Here is a 14102-nt window from a genome sequence, read left to right on the forward strand (position 1 = left end):
TAGGTGAAAGCACATACCCCAAGCTACTGAGTGAAAGATGAGAAGTGGGGTGAGTCCTCTAGCTACTCGTTGTGCTGGCATAATGCCTACCCTGCCCATGGCTCTTCTTCCTCCCCTGCATTTACCTACCTATAAAAACAGTGCATGGTAACGATATTCCAGCTCAGCCTCTGCTAGGCCTATCAGTCCAAGATCTTTGGTATAAATAAAACTCTTTTGAAAAATACTATTTGTAAAATAGGAGAGGAATAGCCTCTTTATTCTAGAATCTACATTGTAATTTTTCCATCCTTCTTGAATCCTACACAATGTTACTTTGCAATAGTTCCCTGTTTCACCTGCTGCATCATAGCTGTGTTTTTGTGGTAGCCACACTGGGCTGGGTGGCAACTGACTGACTCTGTGAAGCCATCTGAAACACTTCTCACTTTCCTTCTACATTCACCCAATGGACCTCCTAAAGTTTTGTGTTTCTGGGTGCATTGTGTTGTCTCAGGCAATCAAAAATAATCATAAATGGCAAATAAAAATCAGGAAAAGATCTGTTTTCGCCATTGCTCACAAGAATTATTAAAAAATTCATTTGCCTTTGGGTAAAAAGTTCTTGCTAAATCTCATCTAATAGCTGAGTTTATAATGAAACCTGAAACCAGGCAAAAGTTACTAATCTCTGCCAATATTTTTATCACAGTTTATGCTACATAATTGCTGCACACCAATTCTCTCTTTCTTTTCCCATTCCCCTCCCCCACACCTAGAGCTCTATTTATGCCAAGTATAAAACTTCTAACGCACTGTATCATATCCTCATTTTGGGTGTGCTGCTTTACAAAGGGAGTTTTACTGCTAGTGGGCACCGATAGTTCTGTGCATTCACAGTTGCTCTGACACTGATGGCATTACTCTAGATTGATCCAGAAAACAATATTTGGTGTCATAATTTTAGCAGTTCCAAACAGTGCTGCAAGTTACAATTTATTTGTTTGTTTGTTTTAATCTGGGCTCTGATACCCTTTCCTTGCTGCGATAAGAAACTCAACTAGTCAGAGTAAAGACCTTGATCCCCGCTGGCCTGCTAGCTGAATGTAAATACATAAGCAATATTGAAAGAAAAGAAACCATGAAAAGTGTAAATAAAGGATGGTGGAAAACCCCAGCTCGCTCATTTTTTCTGCTCCATATCTGTGGCTACAGGTTATTTCCCTGGGGACCAAGATAGTGAAGGAATGCAAGGTTCATCTTTTCTCTTCTATCCAGGGAGACCGCATGAGAGTGAGACAAACAGATGACCATCCCTGTAAGTCAGAAATAAGGCCTGTGGTATTCAAAGGTGAGGAGGAAAGAAAAAACAGGAAGGAAAATGAGACAAATGGGTTCCTTTAAAAGCTCTTTTAAACAAAGCAGACACACTATGTTAAATGATGACTTTTACTTAAAAGTAAGATACATCATACCCCGTAAATGTACATGAAGGGGAGATACATAAGCTCTCCATTCTGTCTTGCATTATTCTTCTGAGATCTGAAATTAGATTTATAAATTACTTCCAGTTTCTGACTTCATAAGCTCAGTGGTTCAGCACATATGGATGAAGGAGTTCTGCACATTTGCACAAAACCTGTTGAGGAATATGAGTCACCTGGACCTGTACAAAGGTATTCAGAGCTATGCGAGGGACATGGGTATTGCAAGGCTGAGATGCAGACTTGAACTGCTTAAACAGGTCTTGTAAAAGTGGGAGCTGACTCTCCTTCCAAAGAAGCAAGGAAATTAAGTCTTTCCTTTTAAACTCATGAGGAGGTAATTTCTGTTACTGTACCTCATCACATCCGTTCTCCTCTAACAATTCTCCATCAGAAAACTGTCTACTCACAAGTGAGATTCAACTTGGATTCTCTGGAGCAAAGAGAGGACCTGAACATGCAGAAAGAAAATGACACTGTACTTTCCATACCTGGTGTCAATTAAACACTTGCTGGGTTCTTATATAAATGCTAACCTGTCTTCACCCATCCATCTCCAAAGAAAACAGAAGCTATGACTTCATTTTGTAAAGAATCTGACATGGCTCATACACACATGTGCATATGTGTGCATGTGTGTACGCATATGTGACACTGAGAAATCCTACAGAATCTACTCTCTCAGAGTGACTTACCATAAGGAATTCAGGCTCATAGATCCTTTCAGCCTTAAGCATAGTGAGGATTGGTATTAGTATATGGTAGAAGTATGATTTGCAGTACGTAAAATTTCAAAATTATTAGATGCTAGTAACATCATACAACTGTGGTAGTAATGCCCACTCCATACTGTCCTAGCTCTGATTCACAGTGGTTGGTCACATTGTGCATATCTGCCTCCATGATCCTCATGGAGTCGTCTTGTGCCTTCTCCCCGTTAAGGTCAAATTACATTTTGTCTGCTTCTGCATCCACTTTCTCCTCCAGCATTTGGGTTGGAGAGCAGGGTGAGATGTTGTATAACGAGATCAGTGAGGGTCACCAAGGAAAAACCTTATTCTGGGAGAGTTGTTCACATGCACTCTAGGAGACGGTGTCTCCTCATGTCAAATCAAATCATCTAGATAGCAAGGAAGTTAGTGAGGAGATGATCTGATAAACTGTTTTTGTCTTCTTCTGTGCAGACAGAACTAAGTCCTGAGTTGTGTTGTTTCTTCAGCCACTTTGGTTAAGCACAAAGCAGACCTTCAGCTTCCCCTGGGTTTATACAGCCCCAAAGTAATGTGTAATGAGTTCTCAGCATCTCAGCATCGGATTTTGCTGCATAAATTGGGTGGGAGTGTTGATCTGCTGGAGGGTAGGAAGGCCATACAGAGGGATCTGGACTGGCTGGATCATTGGGATGAGGCCAGCTGTATGAGGTTTAACAAGGCCAAGTGTCGGGTCCTGCACTTGGGTCACTACAACTCCAGGCTCGGGGAAGAGTGTCTGGAAACCTGCCTGGCAGAGAGGGATCTGGGGGTGTTGGTTGACAGCTGGCTGAAAATGAGCCAGCAGTGTGCCCAGGTGGCCTAAAAGGCCAACAGCATCCTGGATTGTATCAGAAATAGTGTGGCCAGCAGGACTAGAGAAGTGATTTTGCCACTGTACTCGGCACTGGTGAGGCCCCACCTTGAACACCGTGTTAAATTTTGGGCCTCTCATCATAAAAAAGACATCGAAGTACTAAAGAGAGTGCAGAAAAGGGCGACAAAGCTGGTGAGGGGCCTGGAGCACAAGTCTTATGAGGAGTGATTGAGGGAACTGGGGCTGTTTAGCCTGGAGAAAAGGAGGCTGAGAGGAGACCTTCTTGCTGTCTACAACTACCTGAAAAGAGGCTGTAGCATGGAGGGTGTTGATTTCTTCTTCCAAGCAGCAAGTGATAGGACAAGAGGAAATGGCCTCACATTTTGCCAGGAAAGGTTTACGTTGGAGATTAGGAAAAAGTCTTCATTGAGAGGGTTGTCAGGCATTGGAACAGGCTGCCCAGGGAAGTGATGGAGTCACCATCCATGGAGGTGTTTAAAAGGCATTTAGATGAGGTTCTTAGGTACATGGTTTAGTGCTAGAGTTAGGTTAAGTTATGGTTAGACTCAATGATCCTGATGGTCTCTTCTAACTGAAATGATTCTATGATTCTATGAAATTGCACCAGAGTCCTAATCTAGATCATAAATCTATTTTGACTTTGGTCTTAAGGGAACTCATGTGTCATAGTGTCTTACTTGACTTTTCATTGCTGATGACTGGCAATTCTTGCTTTGCATAGACTTTCTATATGGGATCCAACTGCTTTGAATAAAACAACAAAATCCTTTTCTTCCTCATTATACCAACTTTAATCCCATCTATTTTATCACAGATAGCTCTTGTCTTCCCTTACTTGTCTTATCTGAGCTGTGTAATGTATCTTCTCCCTTCACATGGATGTCTCACTAGACACAAACTATATTCCAGTCAAGGCATTTATTAATCTGTGATGCCTTCTGTCTTCGTCCTTTCATCATTTGCTCTTCAGAGCTTTTTTTTTTGACAGGGGCGGTGGCTAGGGAGAGACACTTGCATTATCAGGGAGTTACTTGAACACCTCAACTGTCTGTATCCCTCAGAATCAGGAAGACATTTGATACTCAAAGAGATTAACTGATCTGTTCAAGGTCCATAAGAAAAGTCTGTAGTAGAAACAGTTGTCAGAACCCCTGCAAAGCTGAGCAGGTAGGGACTTAAAAACAAAACCACCCTCTCTCACTGGGTATGAGATTTATCTTCCCTAAGAGCTCTTCATTCAGTCACTCTCCCTTTTTCAGACTCCCAGATAATATTGTCTGGCAGAAATTCAGTATGTGCTATGCTACTGTCACTTGTAATTTTCTGGTTACAGCATAATCTTCCTAGTTCCACAGCTGCCCATTCTGCAGTTTCTTCAATCTTCCCTTGAAACTGGCTGGTATTAGGGATAGACTGTTGGACTATCTATTGTAGAGTACAAAAAGTCTGCCCCCTCTTCTATCAACTCAGCAACTTGTTGACTCCTTCTCCAAGAGATCTGGATTCGTGTTCACACTGAAATCCCTAACATTTGGCAACTGGACTGATCTAGTAAGCAGGATTTTGCAGTAGGGGTCTAGGCCTGACATTAGGTATTATAACAAACATTTTTGTTAAATACTTAGATGGTAACATGAGGAGTTCATATAGTGAAGTCTCCAAGCTCCAAATGGCTTTGGTAAATTAAAAAAAACTGTCCTGGCGTAACCAGAATAAAGTTCAATAGGGTAAATAAAACACATGTGGGCATAATCAGATGTGTGCTTAAAGGACAAAAAATGCTATACTAAATGCATACTAAATGCATACTAACTGCAGGTCCGCAGAAAAACACAGCGAATCCCAGCCAGAGCAAATGCAAACACAAGAAAGTATGCTAGACATCTGAAGCAATTTTTTTTGTTGTTTTCCTTATTTCTGATGACTCATCTTGAGTATTGTGTCCTGTTTTGGATGCTGCATCTCAGGAAAAGTGTGGTCTAGCTGAAAAGAGTCTGCATGAAGCCAACCTGAATGCTCAGTAGCTGAGGGAGCACAACCCATGTAGAAAAAAATGAGCAGATCTGGGATATTTCTTCTAGGTTGCCAGGGATCATTATCTCCAAGGTCCACCAACCTAGTGTTTCCTTGGTTCTTATATATTACTGCCTGTAATTAAAAGCTGAATCTCTTCAGGCTTAAATGTTAACTCCAAGCCATTCCTCCCTGAATTCAATGCCTTTATCCAAGTTACCAGAAAATCTTGTGCAACTTCTCTGAAAAGCATTTCAGAATGCTTAGAACATTAATTTATCAGGAAGAAAGGCTTTTACTTCACTCACACTAGAATGATGTCCATCATAACCCCAAATTGTAATTTTTCTTAAGGACATTTCAAACTCCTTGCAGGACTGAAACCTTTCTTCTGACATTTGTCCATCTCCAATGGTCCGACCAGCCTTCAGTAGTTTAATTAATTAATAATGACAAAGGATAGCTTTCACCTCTTTGCCCTCAGCACATTTTCTTTTTATTTTTGGAAATTTTAAGGGATTATTTTTTTTATTTCCAAATCTAATAAAGCCCAGGTACATGAGTATTAGCATAAGCTTATAGGGTCTAATATTTTATTACTCACACAAAGCTTTTATCAATGAGACTTGTAAAAACAAAGTCTGCTCTCTCATCAGTTAAAGGTCTAGCAGCACATTGAGTGAGGCTGGAGATACCTGAGCTATTGCTTCAATTTCTATAACCTTGAAAACACTTCCTCCCCTGCCCCCTACGGAAAAGCCTGATTAAAAAAAGAGACCTTGGCCAAGCTCAAAACAATCTCTGAAAACCTATAAATCTTTATTAAATTCTTTGCTAAAAGTCATCTAAGGTGGAATGGAGACACACTTTTTTCTGCATATGTTTTTTTGCTACAAAGTACTCAGGGACCTATAATAAGCACAGAGCTCATCTGTTGCTAATGATTTGGAGGAAGGGCTCTTCCACATTGCAGGATAATATTAAGGGCACTGTGCTACAGCAGTAGCATTATACTTCATCTGTGACTTAGCTGAGGCCTGACATTTGATATGTATGTAAAACACCACTTACATATGGTGCTGGAGCTGATGGCTCCTGGGCCACATTCAGTCCATGGGACATGTGCATCTGGCCTGCAGCCTTGGCGCTGAGAAATTGCATCCATGTGGAGCAGCGGCCGGGGCTGAAGAAAAGCTGTGAGGCAGTTTTTGGAGGGCCAAACACTGACCTTGGGGAACTTCTGCCACCTTCATTTGGCCTACAATTAGGGTTAAAACCGAATTCCCCAGCCTCTATTAAAAGGCAGGGTCCAGCTCCTGTTTGGTGATGGAAGAGATGGAGAAGCTGTCTCTGGAAGGGCTGCAGAGGCACTGTGGACCTCTCCCTCCCTCTAGTGGCTCGCCTACACTTAGAAATTGTTGTAAATCTACTGCAGTCTCTGTGCTAAAGGACTTGACCCAGAGGTTCAAATATTTCCAGGTTCAATTTTGCATTTTTAAAGTACAAGTCTGGAGTTAAATACCTACTGTGAGTCTCACAACTACAAGAGGTTCTTGCAGTGTGGAGCTGAACAACTGTGGCCCTTAAGGGACCCCAGATCTCCTGGGCAGCCTTAGTGTGAATCCCATACTAATACATTGTGTTCTCTTAATCCTGCCTATTGACACAACAGCATTAGGAATTGCTACGAGTTAGGGGCTCTTGAGGTGCTTTTGGTTGTTGTGGCTGTTTTTATAAGATTGAGGGATCGGTGCCATAAATCCCTGCTGACATCTAACAGGATTGTTAAAAATACTACCAAAATCCATAAATCACACCATTACTATGATATATTTATTATAGAGACTAAGGCAGCTACCGTCTCAAGAGTTTAAGTCTTCAGAAAGGAATGGTGCAGTCAACGGAAAAATAATACAATATAGAAACTCAGACAGAGGGAGATAGAGGGCTTCTGATGTGAGATGTTACAGGTTTGTTTGACTTCACAGCTTGGTTTACATGCTGCATCTGTCAAGGTATTTGCACTTGGCAAGTGAATTGCTCTTTTGTTTTTTTTTCATGTTTTCAAGGTCAATGACTTCAAAGCTGTGTTGGAAAATATTAGAGAGAAGAGAAAGTGTGTGAAGAGGGAAAGAAAAAAAAAAGAGAGGAAAGATTTGGAAGGGTGGAAATGAGCAGAAATACCAGTTTCAAAAATACCCAAAGAGTGTGCATCTCCATTCCTTTTCAGGGAGCATGGTGAGGTGAGCACCTTGCAGAAGACAGCCAGTACGCAGAGTTGCTGTATGAATGACAGGTGGTACTACTGAAGAGCAGCCATGTCTGAGACCTGCTCTTCCTGCTGCTGGGAAATGCTATATTCTTGAGGGTTCAGTTCTCCTGCAGCAAAAGTCAACAAGAATTGCATCGTGCTGTCTTAGCCTCGTGTTGTGCTGCACTAGTAAATACGTGTCTCCTCTCCTAACTCATATGGCTGTGAGAAAAGAGATCTGCCTGAAGGATCTTTGGCTGGCCTGATACCCCCAGCCAGCTGCAGCTGCAATGTCATTCTGAAGGAAAACTGGAACCTGCCACCTCCTGCTCTACCAGCTCCTTTTCAACAGGAACCATTTACTTGTTATGAAACATAGAAGTATGGCCAGTGCTTTACAGTGGTGACTGCAATGCTTCAGCTGAAATGTTAGTGCAATGGCGGAATGCAACAGATTCTGAGTCAGGCCCTTGAGACAAACAATAAAAGTATCACTTAAAAGTTATGTCCAATTCTAAATCTCTTTGAGCATAAACTGAAAGAATGAGGAAAGGTTGTATCAAAACACTATGAAGCAAATAAAGTGCTGCAATGTTTCAAGTACAGGAGAGTAAAAGCGGGCAAACAGCTTGATTAAATCTGAGAGATGCCATTACTTTTGTTCCAGCAGCAGAAAGCACAATTCAGATGGTGCTTTCATCTCTCTTTTTCCTCCTTGTAAAGGTCCAAAAATAACCCCAGAGACTGAGAAGCACAATGTGTTGTTTCTTCCTGCCAGGCTCGCTAGGCTGAATCACAAACCTACAGGACTGTCTTCCTTTTTGGTGGAGAGCTATGCTATTAGCTCTGGAAATTGAGGCACCCAGGAGGCCACGTGACCGGTCCAACATCACCAAGAAAGCTTGAGGTGAAGCCTGAGAGCAGAGTCCTCCGTGTCCTGGGCTCATAACTTATCCACTTCACCCACCTTCCAGCCTGACTGTATTATGAATGCTACTTTTGATGCATTACAAACATGTTTTCAGGAAACAAATATTTGATTATTCTACCCCAAGTGTGAAATGTGCTCAGCATTGCCATGTATTAACTAACAGTCAGATGCGAATAGGAACATGAGTCGCAAACCAGACAGCTTCTTTGTTTCCTGCATTTTAGGAACTGATTTAACACTTCAAGTCAGATGAAAGAGTCATAACCTTAATCTTCTGCTGCAGCTGCTATTGGATAGTTGGAGAATATAAGATTGTTTCCTGATTTATTTTGCCATTTTTCAGCACAAGTGCTTAGTAATTTTAAAACTTCCTTGGTAAAATAAACACGTACCATTTACATGGCACCAAAACTGATATCAGGTCAGTGACTTTTGCATTTGCATTTATTTTAAAGTACTAATTGCCTGACAATAAATGTTTGATTATTCTCTGCATCTGTAAAATGTCATATAACATTAAAAGGATATCTGGTATTTATTGGAAACATTTCACAGTTAGTATTTGCATGCTGCTTTCATTTTGGTCTTCATTTCCCTTTATAATCTGGAGTTTAAAGTTGAGTTTTGTACTCTTTAATATAAATTCAAGAATTCAGAGTTCATCATCCTGAAGCCAAAATGCTCATAGAAATGCCCTGGGTCAAAACGGCTGATGTTTCCTGACATATTCAGACACCCAAATTGTTCACTGTTCAGTTTCTGGAAGCATTAAAACCTTGTATTTATGTGTAGGTCAGGCAGCTGCAAATCTGAACTGTGCCCATGTTGAAATGTCTCTTTTTAAAGTAGGAGACGATTTGGACTAATTTGTCCTTGGCCCCTTATGAGCTCAGACTACCACTTGAGTCCAATTATATGCTATGTCTTTGTGCTACTGACCTAGAGTCTACAGGGAGCTGAACTGAGAGTGTCTTGTCTGCTTCCTCAAAGGATTTTGAGATAATGATTTTGAATGTTTAGTGTGACATGAAGCCAATGATTACATCTTCAGTATTTTTGATTTATGAGCAATATTAGGCAGAAGCAGAGAGAGAACCCTATTATAAAGGTATTTTTAAATATGCCGATTTTACACAGTGGAAGGAAATGACAGACTCAAGAGCCATTAGCAGTGATTACGATCCGCATTACAAAGTAGGTGGTGTACACATCCAAGTTTTCCTATGCACTTCCACATATCTTTTTTTTCCTGGGAGGTTAATTTTTCTGCTTACATATATAGGATTTATTAATGGAGATTTTTATGCTTCAGTAATCAAAGGCTCAGTATAAACCTTAACATAAGTTTACAAGATGTCAAAATGGACACCATTTAACACAGAAACCTTTGCATGAAACATAGAACAGGGCAAAAGAAAAAGAAAACATCAGCAAAGTGGAAAAGATGTGTTCTACTCAATGAAAGAGTCTTCTTGGTAGCTAGCCATGGGCTTCTGGCTACATGTAGGAGAAGAAACTTCCACAGGTGGCATGATTGGAGCCTTATCTTTTATTCACTTCTGGCAGGGCTTTGGGACAAACTCAGCTGCGATTTGTGCAATTGTTTCCCAAGGCAGGGAGGCCAGAATAACAAACAGGAACAGTCCAGGTTACACATTTTTCATGGATTTCAGCAGGCAGCACAGCCTGAGGGCAGGCAGGGAATGCACCTTGGCCTGTTATAACTGTCCCTCAGTAGAGCTGGCTGTAATCAATCTTCTCTCTGTTAAACCTCACTCCTGGTATTCTAGTCCCACCAGTTTCCCAAAATCTATTTTGGCAATTTTACAAATGCTGGAGGCATGCAAAGTCACACAGTTACCAATGTCAACCCTGAAGTGACTAAATATCTCGACTGCTTTTTAATGAAATAAAGTATTTCTTCTTTGTGTTGCTCAGCTTTCATATTTGATGTGGATGTCTGAAAAGAGAATGAAACATAATTGATGCCAATATGGATTTCATTAAAAAACTCATGAAAATGTTGAGCTTCTGTTCATTCAATATCTTATTTGAATATATTTGAAACAGTTTATCTTAGAATATTCCATGAATGTGGAAAAAAAGGGGGTGAAACGTGCTCCTCTTTGGTCTTCTTCAAGGATAGCTAGTAAGGTGAAATGTATGTGATATAAACCAATCAATGCATCAGCACCCTCACAGTTATTAATGGGAAATAAATATGGATTACAGATGTGCTGTCTCATTGCAAAGTGGGTGATTTATAAATTGTCAGTTATCACTTTGAAATGCCAGTCCTCACAGAGCATCTGAACTGGATTTATTTTGAAGGAATGATCTGGAGCAGAAGGTTTTACAGCTTGCTGTTGTTGTCCTTGAAAGTATTGAGACAAAACAGTGTATGCTATAAATCACATGCTGTATACCAACATTGTTTACATGTTTTCAAGTGAGCTGCTGAACTAGTACAAAAGAGACCAAATTCCTGTTGGTTCTTGATAGAGATACTTTAGGAATTATATTCTAGTTTCTCTTAGGGGAGCATATTCATAAATCAATTTGTGGTTTAATCCCTACAGAGAACGTATTTCTTCTAAGAACCTTGTCAATGTTTTTGTGTTTGAAGAGAAATGTAATTGATTTTACAAGACTGATCTTTTGATCAGATTAGTTTATTGGATTAGCCTTTTATCATCACCAGGATTTATTTGTTTTCCATGAAGTATTTATTTAGGTATTTTAATAAGGGTTTTTTCACACTGTGTGACTGTCTCTTAAAAGATTAGAACTTCCCATTATTTTGTTGAAGGAAAATTTGCATGCATAACAAATGAAAAGTTGGTTAGTGTTCAGAGAGAGCCCAATTTCATCACGCCCCTTATGAGAGGGCCGAAAGGGAGCAGTCAGTTTGAATTTCCAAGGAGCGACCTGTGGTGCCTGCGTGGGAAGGCTGATGTGAGTGGCAATCCCCAGGATCCCCAGAGAGGCCACTTAGAGCTGGCAGCTTTGCCCAGGCCAGCTCCTCTCCAAGGGATACAAGCTGAAACTGCAGGTGTGACAGAGGCCAGAGTCGCTGATGAGGTTTGCACTGATGCATTCGACTATAGTGAGAAATAACTTTGATTTCAGCTTCATGTGTACAGATTGTGGGGTTTTTATTTTCTTTCATTCTGCCCATACCTTCCATAAACCTTTGTTTTCATAGTCTGCTTTGGATGTTGTGAATTAATACTTTCATCCACCTTTTACCTTAACCTGGCTTGTGTTAAGGGTGAATTGAAGATAACTTCTTTACACTAAGACATTTTTTCTTTGAAAGGGTGGCAAATCAGAAAAATAGGGAACTAAGGGAAGAAGCATGCTGTACCCACACTGCTGTTGAGCTGTGGCCCTGCAGATGTGCACAGACCGTTTAAGAGTTGATATTTTTGGGGTCATAAAGGGAAGCACCTTTTGTTGATCAGCAACAACCAGGAGGACCCATCAATGCGTGGTGAGGAAGAAGTGGGAAGCTCCCAGAGACCCCCTCCGGGCTTTGTGGCAAATCTACCTATAATAAGTAATTTCCCCTGCTGCTCATGCAGCTATCTGGATGAAGAGAGCACTGAAAGCGTTCGGCAGCACTGAGAATCAGGATACCTAGTTAGGTGCTTAGCACAACAAACACCGTCTGGCACATGCTCTGGAAAAATTTAGTACAAGATTCTGGCTGACTTTCCAGATTTATGTTGGCTTACTGTAAAGAGCTTTAACTATTGCTCAGGGATTCGGATGTTACCACAGTCTGACCTAGTGCATACGGCAGCATCGTGGCATCCATTGAAGTAAGTTCTTGACATACTGCCTTATTGCACATCAATGGGTTATGCTAGCCATTACTACTTGAGTTATATTACTAAATTAAATAGTTGGCAGTGAAATTCAGTATCCTGACAGCTTGTGAAAACCTCATTTAGAAGCAGGAGTGGCTAACCATAGCCAAAGAGCATTACATTTACCTTTGTTTTCTGTTTAAATGCAGACATGTTGCTAATGATTAGCTAGAAAACACTGTGACCTCTCTCCCCAACACTTCTCAGGCCAGTGAAAGAGTGCACCAAGTACTTGCTCTTTGTGAAACCAGAAAACCATGTAAACTATTTCCATTTTGGAAGCAAAAATATTTTTTATTGGTATAAGCTCTAATTTATCCCTAACCATTTACAATCAGCCGTGAGATACAGACCACATCCTCTGTTCATAACTTCGCTGCTTGGTTTGACATTCCATTTTGGCACCTTCAGGGAGTCTGAACCAAAATATACTCTTTGGTTTAGAAAGAAGCATTGGGTGCTGACCCTTGTACTGAGGCTAGTCCAACAGTTGTATTACAATAAACTCTTTAGAAATGGAAGGAGGGGCATTTAGAAGCTAGATTTCTGTTTAAGTAGCAGATTTGGGGCTTGAAGGTGGCTTTCCTTCTTTCCTTTTGCTTCATGTACTGGAGACCTACTTCAAAACCTAATTGTTGTAATTTATTAAGTCAATTAGAAAAACTGCTAAACCAAGGTGTTGGGAGGACAATTATGGGGATTCTTATAACCTCTGTCTAGTCTGTAGCAGGTTAAAAGCAAACACAGATAAAACAATTCATGCCCATTTTGACTCAGGTTATTCTTGATCAGATCTGTGCCACTGGGACAGAAGGTAAAGTTATAGTTTAATAGATTTTGACACCAGAAAAGACCATTTTCATTGAGTATTCTAATTTTGTACACAGGAATATGTTACCCTGTGTTTCCTGCAGTAGAATTCTGCTTCTCAGCTGGTCCTTAGCATGTCTTTTAAAATCATAATTTTAAGACCTGAAATGATGGAGAATTAGGTTACTGCAGTTATATTAGCATGTATAACAGATGAAATGTGCATTTAAAATAAAGATTCTTACACTGAACAAGTCCATAAACTCAGAATGCATTACCTATGCATATAATGAACTGCGTTCACAGTTCATGTCATCCCACTGAAATTATTGTGATCTCAGGGGCCAAAATAGAATGGTTTAGAAGGAATAAAAACATCAGTGTCTAGTCCACTGTGAATCATGAATCTGATTCTTGCTTTAAGTAAGCACAATATCTGAATTGTCCCAGAGAAAATAAAATACAAGCAGTGAGGAAAGCAGAAAACTCTTCAGGCAGATTTAATCAATAAGCACCAACATGCTTACACTGTTACTTGTATACAGGATACTGGAGAAACTAGCATGTGCTCAGGAGTGTTTCAGGAAAACATGTCTTGATAAAACAGTTTTCTAGGAGAAAAAAACAACAACAAAGCTTCAAACATTAAAATATTCCTTTCGCTACTTTCCTAACATAAATACACATTTTTACTATGTTGAGGTGTAAATTGATTGCAGCAAATTGCTAAATTAAAATATTTAAGCTACTCTAACAACTCCAATTATTGTTATTTTGTTTTTCCTCACTGTTGTTGTGAGGCAAGTATGTTCATTTGTGTGATTATGTTGCTATGTTCACCTTTGAATCAGAGAATTAAAAATATCTTAGAATATAAGAGGCTGACCATGCAGTATTTAGCCATATAAACCTTCACCTCTCAAAAGCAGAATTGTTTCTTCTGTTGTAACCACCCATTAAGAGAACCTATACCCATTCTTTCTCCAACCTAATTGCTCCTTTGTTAAAAAACTTTTTCCTAATAGTCACCAGGTAGGTTTTCTCTCAGTTAGAAATCTGGGAAAAGATAAAATAGAAATTAAAGAAAAAAAAAAATTGGAAGCTGACAGAATTTTTACATATATGGAAAATAAACACATTGATTAACTTTTTCTGTAACAGACCCCCTATTTAAC

This window comes from Nesoenas mayeri, assembly GCF_963082525.1.
Source record: "Nesoenas mayeri genome assembly, chromosome: 2".
Lineage (NCBI taxonomy): Eukaryota > Metazoa > Chordata > Aves > Columbiformes > Columbidae > Nesoenas > Nesoenas mayeri.